Source organism: Bombina bombina, chromosome 1, assembly GCF_027579735.1.
Source record: "Bombina bombina isolate aBomBom1 chromosome 1, aBomBom1.pri, whole genome shotgun sequence".
NCBI lineage: Eukaryota > Metazoa > Chordata > Amphibia > Anura > Bombinatoridae > Bombina > Bombina bombina.
The window spans coordinates 717,266,197-717,279,295 of record NC_069499.1 but is presented as its reverse complement, the minus strand read 5'-3'; the positions used below and the strand labels follow the sequence as shown (position 1 = coordinate 717,279,295).

The window sequence follows — 13,099 nt, the reverse complement described above, 5'->3', positions numbered from 1 at the left end:
TGATATTTGGCTATTACCTGCTATAATGTTGTCCCAGATATCAAAAGTATGCTGATATAGTGGGTATGTCCTGACCCATGGAGGGCGGCTCTTTCTTTCTATCCAGCACAACACCCCAGGGGAAGGGGTCCTCAAGATATGGGAATCCAGTGTCACCCAGGCTTTATTTTCAGCATTTCGGTGCCAATCTAGTATTTTTTGTAAGCATTTTGCTTTATAGTACATTTCAATATTGGGGAGTCCCAATCCTCCATTTTGTGTAGTTCTATACAATGTGGATTTAATGATTCTCGGCTTTATTCTGCCCCAAATGTAATTATTCAACAGTTTCTGAAGCTTATTGCGGAATGAAATAGGTAACGCGATTGGCACCGTTTGGAGCATATAAAGAATTTTGGGCAACACAGTCATTTTCACTGCCTGTATACGCCCCCACCACGAAATCAATTTGTCACTCCACCTATTGAGGTCTTTAATTAGCTCATTATATAGGTTTTGGTAATTTTTCACAAACAGGGTGCTAGGTCTGGGCGACAGATAGATCCCCAAATACTTGATGGCCTTTTTTTGGGGTATGAATGGGCACATTTTTAGTAATTCAGAGTATTCTTTTTTCGGATTAGAGATGTTTAAGATTTCTGATTTTTGATCATTTAGTAGGAAGTTGGAGAACACCCCAAACTCCCCAAACTCCTTCAACACTGCTGGGATAGATTCTGTGGGGTTAGACAGTGTGAGCAGCACATCGTCAGCGTAAAGTGACAATTTATAGTTATTTTGCCCTATTATAATACCTGAGATTTGCGCGTTTTGTCTAATTTTATGGGCCAGGATCTCCATACTCAACACAAATAAAAGGGGGGACAATGGACATCCTTGTCGTGTTCCATTCTGAATGACAAACTTATCTGACAAAATATTATTTGCTTTTACCTTAGCTGAGGGGTTTTGATACAGACTAAAGATTCTTTTTATAATAATTTCCCCAAATCCCATTTCTCCAACATAGGTTGTCCGGTCCACGGCGTCATCCTTACTTGTGGGATATTCTCTTCCCCAACAGGAAATGGCAAAGAGCCCAGCAAAGCTGGTCACATGATCCCTCCTAGGCTCCGCCTACCCCAGTCATTCTCTTTGCCGTTGTACAGGCAACATCTCCACGGAGATGGCTTAGAGTTTTTTAGTGTTTAACTGTAGTTTTTATTATTCATTCAAGAGTTTGTTATTTTAAAATAGTGCTGGTATGTACTATTTACTCTGAAACAGAAAAGAGATGAAGATTTCTGTTTGTAAGAGGAAAATGATTTTAGCAACCGTTACTAAAATCGATGGCTGTTCCACACAGGACTGTTGAGAGGAATTAACTTCAGTTGAGGGAACAGTGAGCAGAATTTTACTGCTTGAGGTATGACACATTCTAACAAGACGATGTAATGCTGGAAGCTGTCATTTTCCCTATGGGATCCGGTAAGCCATTTTTATTACAGACAATAAATAAGTGCTTCACAAGGGCTTTTTGAGACTGTAGACATTTTCTGGGCTAAATCGATTCATATATAAACATATTTAGCCTTGAGGAATCATTTTAATCTGGGTATTTTGTAAAATAATATCGGCAGGCACTGTTTTGGACACCTTATTCTCTAGGGGCTTTCCCTAATCATAGGCAGAGTCTCATTTTCGCGCCGGTATTGCGCACTTGTTTTTGAGAAGCATGACATGCAGTCGCATGTGTGAGGAGCTCTGATACATAGAAAAGACTTTCTGAAGGCGTCATTTGGTATCGTATTCCCCTTTGGGCTTGGTTGGGTCTCAGCAAAGCAGATACCAGGGACTGTAAAGGGGTTAAAGATAAAAACGGCTCCGGTTCCGTTATTTTAAGGGTTAAAGCTTCCAAATTTGGTGTGCAATACTTTTAAGGCTTTAAGACACTGTGGTGAAATTTTGGTGAATTTTGAACAATTCCTTCATACTTTTTCGCAATTGCAGTAATAAAGTGTGTTCAGTTTAAAATTTAAAGTGACAGTAACGGTTTTATTTTAAACCGTTTTTTGTACTTTGTTATCAAGTTTATGCCTGTTTAACATGTCTGAACTACCAGATAGACTGTGTTCTGAATGTGGGGAAGCCAAGGTTCCTTCTCATTTAAATAGATGTGATTTATGTGACACAAAATTTAGAGAAAATGATGCCCAAGATGATTCCTCAAGTGAGGGGTGTAAGCATGGTACTGCATCATCCCCTCCTTCGTCTACACCAGTCTTGCCCACTCAGGAGGCCCCTAGTACATCTAGCGCGCCAATACTCCTTACTATGCAACAATTAACGGCTGTAATGGATAATTCTATCAAAAACATTTTAGCCAAAATGCCCACTTATCAGCGTAAGCGCGACTGCTCTGTTTTACAAGAGGGTAATACTTCTCAAGCCAAGCCAGCCTGGAGACCAATGCAAGGCTGGAACAAGGGAAAGCAGGCCAAGAAACCTGCCACTGCTACCAAGACAGCATGAAATGTTGGCCCCCGATCCGGGACCGGATCTGGTGGGGGGCAGACTCTCTCTCTTCGCTCAGGCTTGGGCAAGAGATGTTCTGGGTCCTTGGGCACTAGAAATAGTCTCCCAAGGGTTATCTTCTGGAATTCAAGGGGCTTCCCCCAAGGGGGAGGTTCCACAGGTCTCAATTGTCTTCAGACCACATAAAAAAACAGGCATTCTTACATTGTGTAGAAGACCTGTTAAAAATGGGAGTAATTCATCCTGTTCCATTAGGGGAACAAGGGATGGGGTTCTACTCCAATCTGTTCGTAGTTCCCAAAAAAGAGGGAACGTTCAGACCAATCTTAGATCTCAAGATCCTAAACAAGTTTCTCAAGGTTCCATCGTTCAAAATGGAAACCATTCGAACAATTCTTCCTTCCATCCAGGAAGGTCAATTCATGACCACGGTGGATTTAAAGGATGCATATCTACATATTCCTATCCACAAGGAACATCATCGGTTCCTAAGGTTCGCATTCCTGGACAAGCATTACCAGTTCGTGGCACTTCCTTTCGGATTAGCCACTGCTCCAAGGATTTTCACAAAGGTACTAGGGTCCCTTCTAGCGGTGCTAAGACCAAGGGGCATTGCAGTAGTACCTTACTTGGACGACATTCTGATTCAAGCGTCGTCCCTTCCTCAAGCAAAGGCTCACACGGACATAGTCCTGGCCTTTCTCAGATCTCACGGATGGAAAGTGAACGTAGAAAAGAGTTCTCTATCTCCGTCAACAAGGGTTCCCTTCTTGGGAACAATAATAGACTCCTTAGAAATGAGGATTTTTCTGACAGAGGCCAGAAAAACAAAACTTCTAAACTCTTGTCAAACACTTCATTCCGTTCCTCTTCCTTCCATAGCGCAGTGCATGGAAGTAATAGGTTTGATGGTAGCGGCAATGGACATAGTTCCTTTTGCGCGCATTCATCTAAGACCATTACAACTGTGCATGCTCAGTCAGTGGAATGGGGACTATAAAGACTTGTCTCCGACGATACAAGTAAATCAGAGGACCAGAGATTCACTCCGTTGGTGGCTGTCTCTGGACAACCTGTCACAAGGGATGAACTTCCGCAGGCCAGAGTGGGTCATTGTCACGACCGACGCCAGTCTGATGGGCTGGGGCGCGGTCTGGGGACCCCTGAAAGCTCAGGGTCTTTGGTCTCGGGAAGAATCTCTTCTACCGATAAATATTCTGGAACTGAGAGCGATACTCAATGCTCTCAAGGCTTGGCCTCAGCTAGCAAAGGCCAAGTTCATACGGTTTCAATCAGACAACATGACGACTGTTGCGTACATCAACCATCAGGGGGGAACAAGGAGTTCCCTGGCGATGCAAGAAGTGACCAAAATCATTCAATGGGCGGAGACTCACTCCTGCCACCTGTCTGCAATCCACATCCCAGGAGTGGAAAATTGGGAAGCGGATTTTCTGAGTCGTCAGACATTACATCCGGGGGAGTGGGAACTCCATCCGGAAATCTTTGCCCAAATTACTCAACTGTGGGGCATTCCAGACATGGATCTGATGGCCTCTCGTCAGAACTTCAAGGTTCCTTGCTACGGGTCCAGATCCAGGGATCCCAAGGCGACTCTAGTAGATGCACTAGTAGCACCTTGGACCTTCAAACTAGCTTACGTATTCCCGCCGTTTCCTCTCATCCCCAGGCTGGTAGCCAGGATCAATCAGGAGAGGGCATCGGTGATCTTGATAGCTCCTGCGTGGCCACGCAGGACTTGGTATGCAGATCTGGTGAATATGTCATCGGCTCCACCATGGAAGCTACCTTTGAGACGAGACCTTCTTGTTCAAGGTCCGTTCGAACATCCGAATCTGGTCTCACTCCAACTGACTGCTTGGAGATTGAACGCTTGATCTTATCAAAACGAGGGTTCTCAGATTCTGTTATTGATACTCTTGTTCAGGCCAGAAAGCCTGTAACTAGAAAAATTTACCACAAAATATGGAAAAAATATATCTGTTGGTGTGAATCTAAAGGATTCCCTTGGGACAAGGTAAAAATTCCTAAGATTCTATCCTTTCTTCAAGAAGGATTGGAGAAAGGATTATCTGCAAGTTCCTTGAAGGGACAGATTTCTGCCTTGTCTGTGTTACTTCACAAAAAGCTGGCAGCTGTGCCAGATGTTCAAGCCTTTGTTCAGGCTCTGGTTAGAATCAAGCCTGTTTACAAACCTTTGACTCCTCCTTGGAGTCTCAACTTAGTTCTTTCAGTTCTTCAGGGGGTTCCGTTTGAACCCTTACATTCCGTTGATATTAAGTTATTATCTTGGAAAGTTTTGTTTTTGGTTGCAATTTCTTCTGCTAGAAGAGTTTCAGAATTATCTGCTCTGCAGTGTTCTCCTCCTTATCTGGTGTTCCATGCAGATAAGGTGGTTTTACGTACTAAACCTGGTTTTCTTCCGAAAGTTGTTTCTAACAAAAACATTAACCAGGAGATAGTCGTGCCTTCTTTGTGTCCGAATCCAGTTTCAAAGAAGGAACGTTTGTCGCACAATTTGGATGTTGTTCGCGCTCTAAAATTCTATTTAGATGCTACAAAGGATTTTAGACAAACATCTTCCTTGTTTGTTGTTTATTCTGGTAAAAGGAGAGGTCAAAAAGCAACTTCTACCTCTCTCTCTTTTTGGATTAAAAGCATCATCAGATTGGCTTATGAGACTGCCGGACGGCAGCCTCCTGAAAGAATCACAGCTCATTCCACTAGGGCTGTGGCTTCCACATGGGCCTTCAAGAACGAGGCTTCTGTTGATCAGATATGTCGGGCAGCGACTTGGTCTTCACTGCACACTTTTACCAAATTTTACAAGTTTGATACTTTTGCTTCTTCTGAGGCTATTTTTGGGAGAAAGGTTTTGCAAGCCGTGGTGCCTTCCATTTAGGTGACCTGATTTGCTCCCTCCCTTCATCCGTGTCCTAAAGCTTTGGTATTGGTTCCCACAAGTAAGGATGACGCCGTGGACCGGACACACCTATGTTGGAGAAAACAGAATTTATGTTTACCTGATAAATTACTTTCTCCAACGGTGTGTCCGGTCCACGGCCCGCCCTGGTTTTTTAATCAGGTCTGATAATTTATTTTCTTTAACTACAGTCACCACGGTATCATATGGTTTCTCCTATGCAAATATTCCTCCTTTACGTCGGTCGAATGACTGGGGTAGGCGGAGCCTAGGAGGGATCATGTGACCAGCTTTGCTGGGCTCTTTGCCATTTCCTGTTGGGGAAGAGAATATCCCACAAGTAAGGATGACGCCGTGGACCGGACACACCGTTGGAGAAAGTAATTTATCAGGTAAACATAAATTCTGTTTTTACGTAATGTTGCTTGCAAAAAGCGCCAATCTAAGCGGTCGAACGCTTTTTCAGCGTCGGCGGAGACAACCACCATTCCTAATTTGTTTATTTTAGCATAGTCAATTAATTGTAGTGTTCTAATGGTGTTGTCTCTCGCTTCTCTCCCTGGGACAAAACCTGCTTGGTCAAGGTGGACAATCTGTGGTAGTATTTTATTGATGCGCCCTGCTAAAATCTTTGCATAAAGTTTGAGATCTGTGTTGAGTAGCGATATGGGTCTATAACTGCTTGGTAGATTACCTGGTTTATTTGGTTTGGGGAGCACTGAGATGTAGGCTTCCAAGCATTCTGCTGGAAAACTGCCTAAATCATCTATGTGTTGGAAGGCTGTTAATAGATGTGGCGCTATTAGGGCTTTATATGTTTTATAATAATCATTGGAGTATCCATCTGGGCCTGGGCTCTTATTGTTGGGTAATGTCTCTATGGCCTTTAATATTTCTTGTAGTGTAAAAGGGGAATCTAGGGTGTCTGCCTCTTGTGTGGAGATGCTTGGGACATCTACTGAATCTAAGTATTGGGTAAGGGTGCATAAATTTTCAGTTCTTCCCTGATTTGTAATGTTGTATAGTTTAGCATAATAATCCCCAAACACGTTTGCTATTTTTTTTGGTTCTATCTCGATCTGTCCCTTATCGTTATCTATTTTAAAAATGTGAGCCTGATACTTTTTTTTTGCTAAAGTTTTCGCCAGCCACGTGTCTGCTTTATTGCTATTATGGAAATACATTTTTTTTAGGTAAAATGCTTTGTTGTTAGCATCTCTTTGCAGGTGGAGTCGAAAGGCCGTCCTGGCCCCACACACCAACTGTGTAAGGTTGTCATCTGTAGGATTAAGTTTATGTCGCTGTTCCGCTAGCTTTAATGCAGAGAGTAATTTTTTGTACTCTGTATCATATTGTTTACGTAGGATTGCTCTTTGTTTAATTAACTCTCCCCTGATAGTAGCTTTATGTGCTAACCAATTATTAATCTGATTTGTGTCCGTTGAGGTGTTGTGCCGGAAAAATTCTTTTATGTGTTCCCCTATATGGCGTTTAAAAAGTGGGTTATGTAGTAGGGTGGGGTCCAAGCGCCACGAAGATTGGCGTAAGGGCATTGAGGGCCACTCAAGCTCTAACGTGATAGACGCATGGTCCGACCATGATATCGGCAATATCTCTGTGTCTGTGGCACTGGCTATATTATTATGGTCTAATAACCAATAATCTATTCTGGAATAGGAGTGACCCAGATGTGAATAAAAAGTGTAACTTCGGGTTCTGGGATGGTTTAATCTCCAGACATCTGTTAATAAGAGGGTGTCTAATTTTTAGATAATACTTGTCCTATTTCTCTGTGTTATTTGACTCTTTCCTGTGGAGCAGTCCATGAGGGGGTTCAGTGTAATATTAAAATCGCCGCCCACTATTACTACGCCTCTCTGCATTTCTCCCAGTTTGGTTAAAGCTTTATTATAGAAAGAGTTCTGATTTGTGTTGGGCGCGTATATGTTCATTAAAGTTAGCTGAGTATTATATAATGTACCCACTAATATTAAGACCCTGCCTTCGTCATCTGAGAATTGGTCTAAAATTTGGAATGGGACATCTTTACTTATCAATATACCAACCCCATTCTTTTTTTTTTTGGAGTTTGAGTTAAAAATTTGTTGGGTATAAATTTTGGAATATAGTATTGGTTCTTTATGCTTGAGGAAATGGGTTTCTTGTAGAAACACTATTGATCCCTGTGATTTTTTAAACCACGTCATTGCAATTGACCTCTTGGTAGGGGAGCCCAGACCCTTACAGTTTTGTGAAATCAGCTTTATGTCATAATACATTAATTAGGAATTTAGTCTGCATTTGCTCTTTACTACACATTATCTCTGTCGAGCGGACAATATGACAACACCTTGCATGCGAAAGTGACCAAAAATACAAAAAATTCAAGCTTGTCATAATAAACATATATGACAATATCAACAATAGAACTATAACTCTAATTATCAAGACCATCCTCTCCATGGAGAGGTAAAAACAAAGAAAAGGTTAGGGGGATCCAAAGACCTCTATAGGTCTAGACACAGTTACATTTATCACATTTGCATATTATTCCTCTTTTATTTTTTTTTTATTTTTTTTTTTATATATATATTTTTTTTTATTTTTTTTTTTGTAAGATATTTTCAATTTTTCAATGCATGTCTTAGACAAGTAATCATCATGCTCCATTAGTTTTATTAGGTCGCCATAGGTGTAAAGTCTTTCAACATTGCTAAAATGTGAGTGTTAAATTATAGCTTATATTCAATGCTCAGTCTTTAGTGAATCAGTTCAATGTCTATTTCTTAGGGGACTCCAGGCATCATAAAAAAAAAAAAAAAAAAAGCAACAACCAACAACATTACCTGATCAGATGAGAGATCCCCTCTCCAAGCCCTAGATAGACCCAAAACTCACTTCTGGGTCCTGATTTTCACTATAGAGTCCATATTCTGTACCGGTTGCTGGATCAGCCATCATCAGGTTCATGGGCTATTGAAGGGTCAGTTGTGGCAGGGGTTCTTGGACGCTTTCGCTGGATTGTCTGCCAACGTGATCTTTGCTGTAGTGGGTTGTTTGCTGCTGGTGTCTTTGATTCATGTAGAGATGGTAAGGAGGGTTGTGGTATTCCCAATTGGGTACAAAAGTCTTCCAAATCCTCCAGTGCTTTGTAGACATAAATTCGGTTGTTTTTCAGCACTTTAATGCTAAAGGGGAGCCCCCATCTGTAGGCGATTCCGTTGTCTTGGAGGTGCTGTGTCAAAAACCTTGTTTCTCTTCTATTCTGTAGCGTGAGTGGGCTGAGATCGGCGTAGAGCTGTAATTGATGTTCCTGGTATGATATTGATCGTTGTTGCCTTGAGGCTTTCATAATCTTTTCTTTGTCCAAATATTTATGGAATTTTATAATTACATCCCTTGGGGGATCTTTCTCTTTGGGTTGGGGCCTCAAAGCCCTATGGGCTCTGTCAAGTGGTATTTCGGTGTATTCAGGTTCTTTTAGTATAGTCTTAAACAGATCTTGGAGGGAGGAGTGCAGATTTTCAGGGGTAATTCTTTCTGGTAGGCCTCTAATCCTTATATTCTGCCTCCTCCCTCTGTTGTCCAGATCCTCTAGTTTTTCCTGAAGGAAAGTAATTTGGGATTCTTGAGACAGGAGTTTTCTATTCATTAGGTCCATATCAGATGTTTGTGATTCTGACTGTTCCTCCAGGTATTCTACTCTATTTCCCAATTCATTAACCTCTTTCCTCACCTCCGCCAGCCCATCTTTAATCATGCGGCCCACCTGCTGTATGAATGAGGTGAAGTCTCCCTTTGTAGGAAGATCCTTTAAATCAGCTCTTGTGAGGTATCTGCTATTGTTTCTTGAGGAGTGTCTGTTTCTTCTGGGGTCTGGGATATATCCTCATCATCCATTGTCAACGCCTGTGAAGTTTTGAAAAACATACTCATCTTGTTTGGGTTGTTTTTTGCATTTTTGTCACCTTTGCCTGATTTCCTTGCAGCCATTTTAAAGGTCTCAGTGGATATTTAATAGGGTTGTATTCTTTCCCAGAGCTTAGGATCCCTGCCTGCAGCGTGTAGCTTATATTTGTTTATACAAAGAGGCTTTGTTCAGATATTTATCAACTTTACCTCCTGCTCTTTCTCTTTTTGTGTCCCTTTCAGATTTATTTGAAATTTATTTATTTTCCTGTGTCTGATGGTGTATAGTGAGGGGGGGGGGGGGTGCGGTGCTGTGGGCCTCTGTACTTCTTATTTTCTGGATTTAGCTACCCCCACATCTCTCACTCTGAGCCCAGTAGCAGGGGCCTAACTGAGAAGATCGTTATCTGAGATTTCACCGCAGGAGGGTGAGTTTCAATCACTTGTGCTTATATGAAGTTGTCCTGTGCCACGTGGTCAGTGTTCACGGGCTCTCTGTTGTGCCTGTTTTATATATATATTCTCCAGCGATCTCTGTCGCAATCTGTTCAACAGCGGTGTGAACCCCCCCACCCGGTGTGAACACCGGTCAATGCAATGTGGTCCGGGTTTTATGCAGTGGCGATGTGGGTCTGATTCATCACTTATGTGCGTGACATGTTAAAAACATGGCGCTCACCTGTAAATTGCGCCGCTGTTATTTATGGCTGCCTCCTTCATCCGACTACTGTGTCAGCGCACTCAATCAGCGATCGGGTGGTTGCTTATCCCCTAGGGTGAATCCAGGTCTGAATTGCGGGGGACAATTTTAGCACTATAGCGGCTTTTCTCTTCATGTGATTAGTGCCGTTCCTTGCTTGAGATTTATGGCGCTTCTTCAAGTGCTGTGTTAATGCGCTACTTACTCCTCCTGTTACAAGTCATCTCACTGCCTAAATAAGCGCTGTGGTCCCAAAGCATCTTTTTGTAATAAAAATTGTTAATAAAGAAGGCTTTATACCCTAACTGTGTCTAAGGATTTCAGAGCTTCATAACTATGCGGCTATTTCAGTCCATGGTCGGCTCCGCCCTCCGGGAAAAAGGGTTTTTTACAGGCAGTGGTAACTTCCGTTTAAGTACCTGCCTTGTCCCTCCCATCATCCGTGTACTTTAGCTTTGGTATTGGTATTCCATAAGTAATGGATGATCCATGGACTGGATACACTTAACAAGAGAAAACATAATTTATGCTTACCTGATAAATTTATTTCTCTTGTAGTGTATCCAGTCCACGGCCCGCCCTGTCACTTTAAGGCAGGTAATTTTTTCATTTGAACTACAGTCACCACTGCACCCTATGGTTTTTCCTTTCTCTGCATGTTTTCGGTCGAATGACTGAATATGGCAGTTAGGGGAGGAGCTATATAGCAGCTTTGCTGTGGGTGGACTCTTGCAGCTTCCTGTTGGGAAGGAGAATATATTCCATAAGTAATGGATGATCCGTGGACTGGATACACTACAAGAGAAATAAATTTATCAGGTAAGCATAAATTATGTTTTTGAAGTTTATTTGTATTCATTTCTCTTGTAAGATGTATCGAGTCCATGAATTCATCCATACTTCTGGGATATTCTCCTTCCTAACAGGAAGTGGCAAAGAGAGCACCCACAGCAGAGCTGTCTAAATAGCTCCTCCCTTAGCTCCACTCCACCCCAGTCATTCTCTTTGCCTGCTAACTGCTAGGAAGGGTAAAGTGAGTGTGGTGACAAAAATGTTCGTTTTTATTTTCTCAAGCAAAAGTTTGTTATTTTAAATGGTACCGGTGTGTACTATTCACTCTCTGGCAGAAAAGGGATGAAGATTTCTGCAAGGAGGATGATGATCTTAGCACTTTGTAACTAAGATCCACTGCTGTTCCCACAGAGGCTGAGGAGTACAGGAAAACTTCAGTTGGGGGAACGGTTTGCATGCTAAGCTGCATTGAGGTATGTTCAGTCATTTTTTTTCTAGACAGACTGTGATAATTCTAGAAAAGGCTGACAATATCCCCATGAGGGAAGGGTAAGCTGTATTCAGACACTTAATAGAGAATCCCAGCTTGCATAAAGGGCTCATTTGTTACTGGTGGCACTTATGGGAAAAACATATTTTTTATTGAAAACTTAACGTTTTTTGAGGGATTTTAAGGGGTCATTGTGGCTGATTTAAGGGTTATTAACCCACATGGCTAGCTTAGAAACACTTTGTTGTGTTTCTTTTAGGCCACATTAACATCAAGTGAGGTGGGAGGGGCCTATTTTCGCGCCTCAGTTGCGCAGTTTCTTTCACTCTGAAGACGTCCAGCTGCTTCTCCAGAGGGCCCTGCTGTGTTTGAGGGCCTAAAAGAAGGTTTTTCCCCACAAATCTATCCTAAAGGGCAGGTAGGCGCCACAGCAGAGCTGTGGCAAGGTGTTGAACGTTTTTATACCGGTTTTTGACGTTTTGCCAATCCGGTTTTTACATTAAGGGGTTAATCGTTTATTTGGCTTGCTGTGCAAACTTACTAAGGCTTTATGATTCTACTGTAAAAATTTCGTAAAGTTTACTGCTTTTTTACACTGTTTTGCAGAGTTTGTGCATCTTTTTTTCTCTTAAAGGCACAGTACCGTTTTTTTCTAAGTATTATTTACTTTGAATAAAGTGTTTTCCAAGCTTGCTTGTTTCATTACTAGCCTGTTTAACATGTCTGAGGCCAAGGAAAATCCTTGTTCAATGTGTTTAGAAGCCATTGTGGAACCCCCTCTTAGAATGTGTCCCACTTGCACTGATATGTCTATAAATTATAAAGAGCATATTATAGCACTTAAAAATATAGCAATAGATGATTCTCAGACAGAAGGAATTGAGGGTTTGCCATCTAGCTCTCCCCAAGTGTCACAACCAGTAACGCCCGCACAAGTGACGCCAAGTACCTCTAGTGCGTCAACTTCATTTACTTTACAAGACATGGCCACAGTTATGAATACAACTCTCACAGCGGTTTTCTCTAAACTGCCTGGTTTACAAGGAAAGCGTGACAGCTCTGGGTTAAGAACAACTGCTGAGCCTTCTGACGCTTTAGTAGCCGTATCCGATATACCCTCACAATGTTCTGAAGTAGGGGTAAGGGATTTGCTATCTGAGGGAGAGATTTCTGATTCAGGAAAGACGCTCCCTCAGACAGATTCTGATATGACGGCCTTTAAATTTAAGCTTGAACGCCTCCGCTTGTTGCTCAGGGAGGTATTAGCGACTCTGGATGATTGTAACCCTATTGTGGTCCCAGAGAAATTGTAAAAAATGGACAAATACTTAGAGGTTCCTGTTTACACTGATGTTTTTCCAGTCCCTAAGAGGATTGTGAATATTGTTACTAAGGAGTGGGATAGACCAGGTATACCGTTAGCTCCCCCTCCTGTTTTTAAGAAAATGTTTCCCATATCTGACACCATGCGGGACTCGTGGCAGACGGTCCCTAAGGTGGAGGGAGCTGTTTCTACTCTCGCTAAGCGTACAACTATACCTGTCGAAGACAGTTGTGCTTTCAAAGATCCTATGGATAAAAAATTAGAGGGTCTCCTAAAGAAAAATTTTGTTCATCAAGGTTTTCTTCTCCAACCTATTGCGTGCATTGTTCCTGTAACGACTGCAGCTACTTTCTGGTTTGAGGCTCTAGAAGAGGCTCTTCAGATGGAGATTCCATTAGAGGATATTATGGATAGAATTAAGGCCCT

The 13,099-nt window shown here is 42.1% G+C and overlaps 1 protein-coding gene across 1 annotated transcript in view; it reads left to right on the top strand.

The window, feature by feature from the left end:
• ARHGEF9 (Cdc42 guanine nucleotide exchange factor 9) overlaps window positions 1-13,099 on the top strand; it is a 916,750-nt gene that overhangs the window by 839,737 nt on the left and 63,914 nt on the right. The gene's annotated exons all lie outside the window — the stretch shown is intronic.